Raw genomic sequence first — 12,525 nt, 5'->3', positions numbered from 1 at the left:
AGATCATCTTCTTTAAGACTGAAATATTATAATAGTCTTAGTTTGTCCTGACACTGGGAGGTTCCCTAACTCCAAGTCCCCTTTTCCACGGCAGCACTAGAATCACTTTAGCTATCATTAATATGAGTATTTTCACTTCTATCTTTAAAAAAATAACAGCTTCATTGACATATAATTTGCATACCTTAAACTGCATTCTTTTAAGTCTACAATTCAGTGGTTTTAGTATATTCACAGTTATCCAATCATTATCCTGATCTAATTCCAGAATATTTTCACCACCTCATAAAGAAACTCTGTGCCCACTAGCACTCACCCCCGTTCTTTTCTTACCCTAGCCATAAATCAAATAAAATATTGATTTGTGAAGAATAATAACACAAAATTTTGATGTACCCAGTCTTATTGTAAATACAGGACCTCTTATGAACTTGTATCTAGAGGGATGAAACAGAAGTCCCAACATTTAAGACTGCAAAGAGTTTAATGACTGTGATACAGGGACAAAAGCCAGTGGAGATTGAACTCTGCTGGTATTTTAACAGGATTTCTATTGTTTTTGGTAATGCTTTGGTTACAAATTATATATTTTTGGGTGTTTCCCATCCTAATCTCCACCATAATTAATATGTGTGGATTGGAATAGCAGGGGGATTTTCAAGGACACACATATTGAGTTATAACAGAAACTCCTGTCTTTGAGCAGTGAGTAGAATTTCTGGAATTTATTTTTGTTTACACACACACACAAAATACGTGTGCAAATAAACATGTATGTATTTTTCTCTGGTGTTACTCAACATGGCAAACACTGAACAGATTTGGTGACTCAAGAGGTATGTTGTGAAATCATTTATTAACAATAAGCTATTTCTTATATAACTTTTGCTAGATTCCACAACTGGCAAAGTAGTAACAAAGATTGAGACTAAAAGTTTTGCCTTCCTGCTAGAAAGTGAAAACTCTGTATGGTTAGTTTGCACCTTGATTCTATCTGGAGAAAAAGACATATGTAAGGCCAAAAGGTGCATAACTGTATCATCCCATGTATTCACTATAGCTCATAATAAATTGTAAGTCTCACATTTTCCACCAAAGATGAATTAACTAACCATGATTCAATTTTACCATTGTATATTTACAGTCCAGTAAGTTATATTGAGATAAAATTGGTACTTAGGACAGTCTAGCATCGTCCATCTATACAGGAAGCATGTGACATGGCACAGTCAAACTCGTCATATATCTGTTAACTATACTTCCTGTAAAAGGCAGAAGCCTCACACAGCCCAGTAACTTTGCTAGTACCTCTTGAGTGCAAGGTATAGAATTAAGATCTGGATTTGAGACGGAGCACAGAACAGTTCACTCAGGGGAAGAGCTATGAACATTGCCAGCCTGCTGATGGCAATCATAGCCTCCATCTGTCTTGGTAAGGATGACCACCAACACAGAACTCAGGCTTCTGTTAGCTCAGAAGGATGTGGAGAGAGGCTTAGAAAGAAGGGGTAATGGGCAATGGAATCAGCACTAGGTCCAAAGCCACTGAATCCGTTTTATCCCCAGGGTTACAAATAAGGGATCAGTCTATTTTTTCCTCTTTTCTGCAGGATCCAGCATGACTCAGAAGGTAACTCAAGCTCAGACTGAAATTTCTGTGGTGGAGAAGGAGGATGTGACCTTGGACTGTGTGTATGAAAGCCGTGATACTACTTATTACTTATTCTGGTACAAGCAACCGCCAAGTAGAGAATTGGTTTTCCTTATTCGTCAGAACTCTTTTAATGAGCAAAATGAAATAAATGGTCGGTATTCTTGGAACTTCCAGAAATCCACCAGTTCCTTCAACCTCACCATCACAGCCTCACAAGTCATGGACTCAGCAGTATACTTCTGTGTTCTGAGTGATGCCACAGTGAGATGGGTGCCTGCGGGAGCCCTACAAAAACCTCAGCAAGAGACAGGGCTCCTGGGGAGAGACTCCGTCACAGACAGGAAGAAGCAAGGAGGGGCTGTGTCAGCACAGGTGGTTTGGCAAGGAAACCTGAGTTCAATTCATGTACAATGTCTAGCTATAACATTTATTAGAAGCATGTGTATCTTCTATTCTTTAGAATAGATTGAGACAGAATATATAGCACATATTTTTATATCACATATAGAATTATGCAACAAAAAGTGCAATAACAAAGTATATTAATCTTGTGTTGGTTTTATTGAGGGTTGGAAACTATTCAATTATCTTCAGACCAAATGGATGATTCCATTCATAAGCTGTTAAGTTTTCAGACTCATTCATACATTTATGCATTAATTATTATGTAGAATGCCTTAATCCAAGTGTAATAGAAATCCTTTCACTGATTTTTCTTAAGAATGGTATCATTACTCAGTGAGATAGAAAAATTAAATTTAAATTTCTTTCCATAATCTTACCAGCAACCTCTTGTACATCAGAATAGATGTGAAATGTTTCTCAAATTTCCTTTCTCTGGCTCCTCTCTTTTTGTGACATGATTATGATATTTTAAAGTATCTAAATATTTTGCTGTCATTTAGAGGCTGCCTACTAAGAGAGATGTCTAAGGTGGGAATTTGTCCTAACCGATTGAATATCTTGCCTTCACCCTTTCCCCTTTGAGTTCTGGCCAGTTTGAAGCTGAGAAGTGGTTAGGACCAGAATTACAGCTGCCATGGCAACCAGAACCCAGATGGTGTGTCCAGTGTCTACTTCCTGTCTAAACATATATTTCTCCTTGGACGTTACAACAGGTGCTCAGGAACAAGGATTTTTATTCCTTTTGCTACACACAAGTTTTTAGAAACCTGAGTTTTTAACATTAATAGAAAACAGACATCACATTAAAAACTGGATTTCTAGCTTACCTATAAACATGGGAAGAGCTGGGAAACACTATACTCCCTGGGGTGGAGGTCAAAAGTTCTGTTTGGACACATAATGGTTTTGATGTATATGTATTTTATTTTTAAAATGTATGCAAATTTACCATTCATTTCACAGTATGAATTAATTTAAAAGTAAAAATTTAAATTATTAGTTACGAGACATAAACTAATCTGCAAGACAAACAAATCTGAATCACCATCTCATGAAACTATACCTGGCTTTCCCCCCATGATTTCATGTATCATGGGTGTATCCCAGCTTGAGAAACTTAAGTATAGTTTATTCTTAATTCAGGAGGCATTTGTAGCTATAGTAAGCATTGGAGAAACATTAATAAGACAGACATGGTTCCTGCCTTTATGGAGGTCATGTTCTAGGGGGCTATATCCACTACAGAATGGTAGGCAGAGGGAACTAAAGTTTTACACAAACAACCTATGTGACCTTAAGAAAGTTATAACTCCGCTGAACCTGTTCTCTCATTTGTAAAATGTAGAGATTTAATTAGGCAGTTGCTATTGAATAATATTTTCCAAAATTTTACTAGCCTCACAAGAGCACATAGTCCACTGCCTTTTTGAGTTCCTAACACTTATTAGCTGCCTTTCTTTTTTGGGAAAGGACAATTCGTTGTTATAGACATATTCATACTGTTCCACATGTTGCATGATAATGTAACAGTAATAACAAGAAGCCAAAAGAAGCAGGCAGAGAGAAGAGTGGCTTGGGAAGTCACCTGCTTTCCATACACAGAAGCTACTATTCTATGTAGCCGGGTAGCAAAGGAAGAGGGAGAGGAAGAAGGGGAGAGGGAGGGAGAGGAGAAAAGAAAGAAGGATGGGGAGGAGAAGGAGGAAGGGGAGAGGAGGAAGGCAGAATGAGGGATAGAGAAGGAGAGATTAAGGGAGGAAGAAAGAAGGAGGAAAGGACAGAACAGGTACTAATTCAAAAGTAAATGTTTTTATTTGAATTCGAAGTTTTTGTTTCTTTCACAAGGCATTAGACACACTTTCTTTCCTTAGCATGAGAGAATGGGAAAAATTAGAAGATTCCTATTTGACAAGCATGAGGTCACAATGAACTTGGACTAGCTGGCTGAAACTCCAGAGGACACAGCTCCTCCAGTTAAGTTCTAAGGCAGGTTGAGAGACAGATTTTCTAGTAATTCTGGTTGTCTCTTGTAAAATTAATATAATTCATCTCTTCCTAAAGTAACTAAGAACATTGTAACTGGGAAAGGTTCGTTCAATATTAGAGTTCTCTCTAGAGCTAAGTAGCAAATGCAAATGCTCATAGGTGCCTAGAGTAGAATGAAATAAGTGTGGTTGTCCAAGTGTTTTAAAAGGTACAGGCCTAACAATGTGTTAGTAGGCAATGGGCCTTGGCATCAGAGGATAAACAAAAATGATGCAGTAAACCCTCCCATTCTTCTCCTAAGTACAGTGGGTGTCCTGAAAGGTTATCCAGAGACTGAAGCTTTGTTGTTTGTTCCTGAGTCCTATCTAAGTCAGGCTACAAGCTGTTAGATGTAGACAGGCCGATGCACAAGAGCTATAATACAGGAAGCCTCTTGATGAGGGGCTGGGGAGATGAAGCCATCACAGTCTGCAAGACAGCTGAGGCTTATTCCAGCCTCTGTGAATAAAGTCAATGATAATGACCATTAGGCTCCAGCCACTGCTATTTCCTAATGATCCTCATCAGGGAACCTCTTCAGGTGTTCCCTGAAATTAGTCACCCTCATACCCCACATCTCAGAGACTCTGATCTTGCATACGATGGATGTCTTCACTGCAGAACTGTTCCAGTATCCCTGGGCTAAAGTTGGACTGAGTTCAAATAAAGCGTATCACACACAGAGCTGGTTAAGCTAATGAGCTGTCCAGGGTCCTTAATCACTTGGCTTACATAACTTCTGTTCTGGACCTGATCCATTGTCATAAGCATTTTTCTTTTAAAAGAATGAAAGCAAATATTAGGCACATATTATGTGTGATACAAAGAATCTCTGAACCTTACCTCTTATCCCTGTTTATTACATGTAGTAGTTGCCTTCTGCCTGACCCCTAGTACAGCCTGCTTACCATCTATATCCTTTGTGTGTGCCCTCATTTCCATCTTCTACCAGACAATAAGATACAAGTTCAACAGTTCGGTGCTGCTCCAACCCCAAACAGTAGCATTAGGAACCTTTCCACCTGATTTCATAATTAAAGTTTCCTTTTCTTTGGAAAAGGAAATTTCCCCATCAGAATTGGATACCCTTGGGAGTGAACAGTAAATTGTCAAATGTGTACTCTCCCAGGAGTAGAGTGGAATTCTTGATGTTTCACACCATCGTTATTCCAAAACCTCCAGTCTCTTTCAGAATTTCCAAACAGAGGGAAAAATTAGGTGGACTTGAAATAGTAACTCAATCCAATAGACTTCCCACAGAAGTGAAAAATAGCTTTGTTTTCTGTTCACTGTATTAAACAAAATACTGCCCTCTAGATCCAAATGCCAATTTATAGTAAGTACAAAGGACAGCAGAACATATTAAACCCATCACAAGTATACAGTAAGCAAAATTTATAGTATGAAAAACTCTGCAAGACAAACAGCCTGGGTCTTTTTTTCTTCCCACAATCAACTACAAAGAACAAGTGAGGGGATCTATGGATTAAAAGAGCCTTTAAAAAACATATCAGCCAGAACTGTGGCTTTCCCAGTGCCCCATGCTCTCACCATGCAGAAGTGCAAGCAGACGGAAGCCCAGCATGCCAACTTGGAGGGGGACCAGGGTGAGCAGCAGCAACTGAATCCAGAGTTTGCAGACGCAGCCTGAATGGCGCCAGTGGTGGGGGCCAGGGGTGCTCCAATGGATCACCAAGGGAATGATGATGAAGCGAATGAGGACAAAGCCACATGGTAAAATGGCTTCATGGAGAGGAGATGGACACCTGTGAGAAACACTGTGCAGAGTTCTTTAGCATCTCTGAGTTCTTGGAACATACGAAAAATTGCACTAAAAATCCCCCTGTCCTCATCAGGAATGACAGTGAGAGGCCATGACAGCTCTCTAGAGCCAGACTGAGCCACCAGCCACCCAGTCCAAGCAATAAAGATGGCCACAAGGAGAACAGTGGCAGCTCAGGAGAAATGAAAGAGAAGCCGGGTGTGAAGTCTGTGGTGCACTTACAGACAGAGATGGCCCAGCCACCCACACCTAAGGACATAGGCTATTTACCCACGGGCAAAGTAGCCAACACTAATGTGCCCATGCAGGCTCTGGGGCACCAAGGTGGCAGTGAATCAGTGGAGTGCAGGTGCACTGCCAGCCTGTGCCCAGTGCCCACAGCATCCCATGGGTCCTCGAGCAGATCTTGTATCTGCAACAGCAGCTACAGCAGATCCAGCTCACCAAGCAGATCTACATTGAGATGAACATCTGGGCCTCCCATGTCCTCCACTGTGGCAGGGCAGGGGCTGACACCCTGAAGACTTTGGGCAGCCACATGTCCCAGCAGGTTTCTGCAGCTGTGGTTTTGCTTAGCCAGAAGGCTGGAGGTCAAGCTCTGTCTCTGGATGCCTTGAAACAAGCCAAGATACCACACGCCAACATCCTTTCTACCTTCAGCACTCTGCCCCATGACTGATGCCTTTTGCTGTGAAGCCAGATGGGCAAAGCGTACTCTCTTCCCTTTCCCTGTTTGGGAAAACATCATGTCTCCCATACTGAGTGCTTTGCTCCCTCAGGCTCTGGGCTTGGTGCTCTTCCAGGATCCTTTCTCCACTATGGCATTAGACCCATCCAAGAAAGAGAAAGGAAAGCTACAGAACATCTCCAAGCACAAGCGTAAGTACTCTAGCAAGGTTTTTGGGACTCACAGTTTCTCGTAGATCCACCTCTGCTCCCACACTGGAGAGAGACCCTTCGTGTGCTATGTCTGTAGTCATCGCTTCACCACCAAGGGCAACCTCACGGTACAGTTTCACAAACATCTCCAAGAGAAGGTGAACCCCCAGCTGTTTGTTGAGTTCCAGGACAAAATGGCAACAGGCAATGGCAACCCATTTGCACTCTGTACCTGCCCCCATTGATGAATTGAGTCTCTCTTTAAACAGCAAACTTGTCCTTGTCACTTCCTCTCTAAGGCTACCTCAGAATCTCTCTTCAGAGACTAACCCCAAGAACTTCATGGATGGCCTGTTGCCCCATGACCTGTAGCCCAGTCCTTCTGCAGAAAGTGAGGGCAGGCCTACACTCCTTGAGGAAGGGACAAATAATAATTCACCAAGGATTGGTGGCTTCTAAGTGAGTGGGACTCCCAGCCAGGACCAGAGACCCTAAAATTGCTGTAGCTGTTCGAGAACATTCACAAGGCCACCACTGGCTTCATTTTCTACTGATTCCTAAGCTCTCTCAAAATGTGTTACTGCACACACACCTACACACCAGGGAGAGACCACTCCAGTCTAAGATTTGTGGTTGAGCTTTTTCTGCCAAAGGCAACTTGCAGATGCACCTTGGGATTCACTGAACCAACACACCCATAAAGAGGCAGCATTCATGCCTCATCTGCCAGAGTTACCAATGCCGTGATATTGAAGCAGCATATTCGGATGCACATGGGCAGTCAGATTCCCAATATTCCCTTGCCAGAGGATCCCTGTGACCTTATGGTCCTGATCCAGTGATGGTCAGTGAGGATGGCCTGCAGTGCCAGAGCAGCCAAAAAATGGTTCAGTGGAGAGCAATGGCTTGACCAATGACTCATCCTCACTGAAACGAGACCAGGAGTGTGAGAGCCAAAGTCCAGACACCATGGAAACTAGGTCCTTCCAGGTACTCTCTCTGGCCAATAGTGAGGCACAAATCATCAAGTCAATGTCTCCTGATGCTGGGGGCAAATCAGAGAGCTTTGAGAACAGATGCAGAGATGGAAGGTTGGAGCAGGCTCACTTCAACGTTTATCTGAGCCCAGCCAACCTATGTCAAACTTGAAGTTCCAGGTATATTTGTAGGACCCTCAATCTTGTCTCCAGGGATGAACCCTTTGTTAGAGGCCCAGCTACACCGACAGGTCAAGCAACATGGCTGCACCCAGTGTGGGAAGAACTTCTTGTCCACTAGTCTTTTCAGATTCATGGACAGACTCACACCAGAGAGAAGCTTTGTATGCAACATTTGTGGGACAGCTTTTACCACCAAAGGCAACTTGAGGGTCTACTATATGACACATAGGGTGAACAATAACTTAGCACATCATGGGAGGAAGTTGGTCCTGGCGAACACCATGGCTCTGTTAAGTACAAAAGGAAATAGAGATGTTTTTCCTAAGGAAATGTTTCCTAAGGAAATCCAAGCCCCTTTGGTGACTGTGGACCCTGTTGTAAGGAACCAGTATACCCCCACACTTGACTGAGGTCTGGCAGTGAAAACCAGTGAGCTCTCTGTGATCCAGAGTAGCTGTATTCCTACCCTCCTGGTTTCCTTGGAGGCTGTCTCCATCATGAATAACACCACCATCTCCAAGACGATGGCTCCCAATCAGGTGTCAGTGCGGATGTGGAAAAACCAGGTGCTATTGACAGCATTCCCAAACACCAGTTCCCTCACTTCCTGGAAGAAAACAAGGTTGCAGTCTTCTTTTTCTTTCTTTCCTTTTTCTTTCTTTTTTTTTTTTTTTTTCCAGCTTAGCTTAACTTGCATGGAAGGATAAATGCAGACAGAGTTAAATCTCTAGAATCTGCCTTTTTTTTCTTTTTTTTTGTAAAGGCCCATCTCCTCCTGTTTTCTTTCTTTTTTATTTTTATTTTTTTTTTGAGATGGAGTCTTGCTCTGGAGGCTGGAGTGCAGTGGCGTGATCTCAGCTCACTGCAATATCCGCCTCCCAGGTTCAAGCAATTCTCCTGTCTCAGCCTCCTGAGTAACTGGGACTACAGGCATGTGCCACTGCATGCAGGTGATTTTTGTATTTTTAGTAGAGACAGGGTTTCATCATGTTGGTCAGGCTGGTTTTGAATTCCTGACCTCGTGATCCGCCCATCTCGGCCTCCCAAAGTGCCGGAATTACAGGCGTGAGCCACCCGCGCCCGGCCTTGTTTTTCTTACTGGTATGCAAATAATGTTTATGAAGGTTATGACCACCACCTCAAGCAGGATTGAAATGAAAAGGAAAAAATAAAAAAAAATACCAAAACAAATATACACTAGATTTTTTTTTTTTTTTTTGAAAGCAGCAGGTCTCGCTAAGTAGCCTTGTTACTTGTGACAAACTGTATACATAGGACTTTTGTACAACCTAGGGTGACTTTTCCCAAAGACCATTATCTATTTCAAGGTGGAACTATTGGAACTTATTGAATCACAATGGAAGAGACAATGACTTAGCCTAATTGGGGTGAAGGGTATTGGTAACCGTATGCAGGTAAACAGACAAGATCTGTCATCTATTTCGTGAACTGTTTTATATTCCCCCAACCCTGTTCACATTTTTTAAAAATGTACTTTAAAAAGAACAAAAAACTAAGGTTGTACAATTATAAAATTGCTTCAACCTTAAAACCTTAAATAGGATGCCCTCAGATGCACTTATGTTAGTGCTTAGGGATTCATTGTGTACGTTGCTGCTTATTTAAATGTAGTTCAGTCAGAGCCGCAAGAGTGCCAGTATCCTCTTCATACTTCCCAAATGCCTTTTTCTTCCTGAACGGGGAATCTCAGGTGACTTAGTTTAGTTTGCCAGTGCCTACCCTATTGAAAAACTGGGTTTTCATTCTTGAGAAGAAACTCATGGAAGGATGTGGTTCCTGCCATAGGTTCACACACTATTTTTTTGTTTTGTTTAATTTATTTGGTGCAACTTAGGAAGATTTTTTTTTTTTGAGCATTTTATGAAGTCTATGAAGTTGGAACAGGTGAGTCCTGGATAGGAAAGCTTTTATTTATCTACCTTATTTATTTATTTGTTTATTAGCCATAGTCTCTATTTTCCTATTTTAAGACCGCTGAAGTATTCCCAGGTTCTGTCTTAAACCTAGAAGTCAATGTATTGGTGGAAAGAGTTGGATGTTCAAGGTGTTTTGTGATTCCTTTATTTGTAATCTCCTTTTGTATATGTAATAATATTGAGCAAATGAAACATCTCTCTAATGGTTTAACAAGAAAAGAGAAAGAAAATCCCTAACTTCTGGGAGAAGTCTATCCCCTCTATGTGGAAGGCCCTGAATGAAATGTAGATTGATACTGTTTGCTAATGTTTTTCCTCTTGGTTATTGCACCTGATTTTAGGCTTTTTTTTTTTTTTTTTTTTTTTTTGCCATTTGTGCCTTTCCTTCTGGAATTGTAAGTGAACACAATAATGGTATCTGTTTATACTGTGAAATGGATATCATTACAGAGACCACACCAGTGGCTTTTTCACTGTGGAGCTAATAATTCCTTGTGAATGTATGATCTTTGGAGAAACTTCTGTAGCTGTGCTGCTAATGCTATCTGTCTATTGGAAAATAAATTTTGAATGTTTTCTCTTTGGAAAACATGTCCACAAATCACAGTATGTGACTCTTAGGTGAATTCTGAATCAGATAAGCTGTAAAATAATTGAAAATGTGAACACATTTATCAATTTGGCTGTGTTTTTAAAAAGTCAAAATTTAGTGATGGTACTAAAATAAGCAAAAGCAAAATAATATGACATTTTAAAAATATATGAATGGCTTTAAAAAATAAATGAATGGGTAAATGTAGTTGGGGCATAAATAAAACAAGATTGACCAAGAATCAATATTTGATGAACATGGGTGATGGGTACATGGGGTTTCATTGTTCCATACTGTGTACTTTTCTATACATTTGAGAAATTTTCTTTAAAAAAATTAAAAATAGAAATTGGCTAGATTCAAATCTTGTCATCTCCATTGCATTAAAGAACTTTTGATTCTTTAATCTGTTGATGTCTCAGTTTCCTCATCCATTAAATGGTGATAATAGAATTTACCTCGTGAAGTCGAGTTGAGAATTAAAATTATACATATTTACATATACCTATATGTTTAAATTAAACTATACATGATTTTATACAGACACAGTTTTTGCATGGTACATAGCATGGCATGTCGACGCAGTAGGGACTCAATCTGTGGCAGCCAATGTTAATGGAAAGGGTGGAATTTGTTCAGGGCTTAAATCAGATTTTTAATCATGTGCTAGTTTCATAACACCACACTGCTCCTTGATGCATTTTTCAAAGGAAAGAGCCGAAACTCATTGATAAGGCAAGGACATCTTGGCGCTGCTTGAAAATCACCCCAACAGGTCCCTATATCCCCATTTGCAGCTCCAGCAAATATCCCCATTTGCAGCTGCTTCCCCTCCAGTACCTACCCTGCTGATAAGCCCCAGTCCCTGTCAGAGAAGCAGCACATGACGGATGTTTAACATAAAAGTGTTTTTAGGGGCCAGGCAGGGCTGCTTTATTTCCCCTAACTAGGTAATTTAAGGTATATTTTCTCATATTTGCCAACAGACCAAAGAAGAAATGCTCTAAGATGTAATCAATATTCACATCAGCCTTCAAACCAATTTGGTTTCAGTGTTTCACACTGTTGAAATAAACAACCCAGTGAAGTCCCACACATCAAGATAAAAGCTAACAAAGAAATGGCATTTTTCCCTTGGGCAAATATACACCTACAAGATGACTTGTGAAGCAATAAATATAGGTTATGGAGATTTTCCCCTCTTACTCTAAGAGTACATAAACACTTTAAAATATATTTGAAATATTATTGATTGCTGAATTAATATATTTTGTAAGATGAGGTAATTATTGACAAAGAAGATATTCTCATCTTGTATTCAGTTTAAATGCAAGCTCTCATACAAAAGAGAGGAGATTTATAACCTGCTCCAGGAAGCTAGGAGAAGGTTTCATCCACCCCCAAAGTACAGCTCCTCACTCTTCTGCTTGTTAACAGTAATATGGATGCCACTGTGTCTGGTCATGGATCTGTGTCTCTGCTTAAATTGTCCCCATTGCACAGAATGTCCTTTCTCCATCTCCACAGGCTAAACGTCTGTCTCAACCTCCTATGACTGTACTTTCGGAAAGGAAAGTGGGGAACACAGTAGGTGAGAAAAGACATCTGTTTTGCTGGTTGATAGTCTAAAAGATGTGGCCTAGACGTTGAATTATTGTCATTTCATAATTTATAAAAACAACTATTAAAATGCCCAGTGATCCTGGATAATGTATAGTCACCGTTCTTATCTTATAAGACATAGCTGTCCTGATGCAAAGATACAACATGTGTAATCTTTCCTTCTCTAAACTTCTCAATCACTCTTTAACCTTTGTTGCTACTTCCCACTTGATATGTTGCATTTTGTTTCTGAAAATTCATATCTATAACTATACCATGATCAGAATGGCTAAAGTGAAAAAGACTACACTAAATATTGACAAGAACATGGAGCAACAGAAATTCACATATTCGGCTGGAAGGAATGTCAACTGGTACAATTTCAAAAAACATTTGGCAATATTTACTACAGCTGAACATGTGCATTCCCTGTGATGCAGAAATTCCATTTCTACCTATATGCCCAATAAGAAGTTACATATATTCAT

General features: G+C 40.4%; 1 pseudogene; it reads left to right on the top strand.

Moving 5' to 3' along the window:
- Window positions 1–5,636: 5,636 nt before the first annotated feature.
- On the top strand, window positions 5,637–11,195 carry LOC129490630 (sal-like protein 4; annotated as a pseudogene).
- Window positions 11,196–12,525: the final 1,330 nt, after the last annotated feature.

Source organism: Symphalangus syndactylus, chromosome 9, assembly GCF_028878055.3.
Source record: "Symphalangus syndactylus isolate Jambi chromosome 9, NHGRI_mSymSyn1-v2.1_pri, whole genome shotgun sequence".
In the NCBI taxonomy this organism is placed as follows: Eukaryota; Metazoa; Chordata; class Mammalia; order Primates; family Hylobatidae; genus Symphalangus; species Symphalangus syndactylus.
Note: the sequence above shows the minus strand (reverse complement) of the source record. Positions and strands in the feature narration are given on the sequence as shown.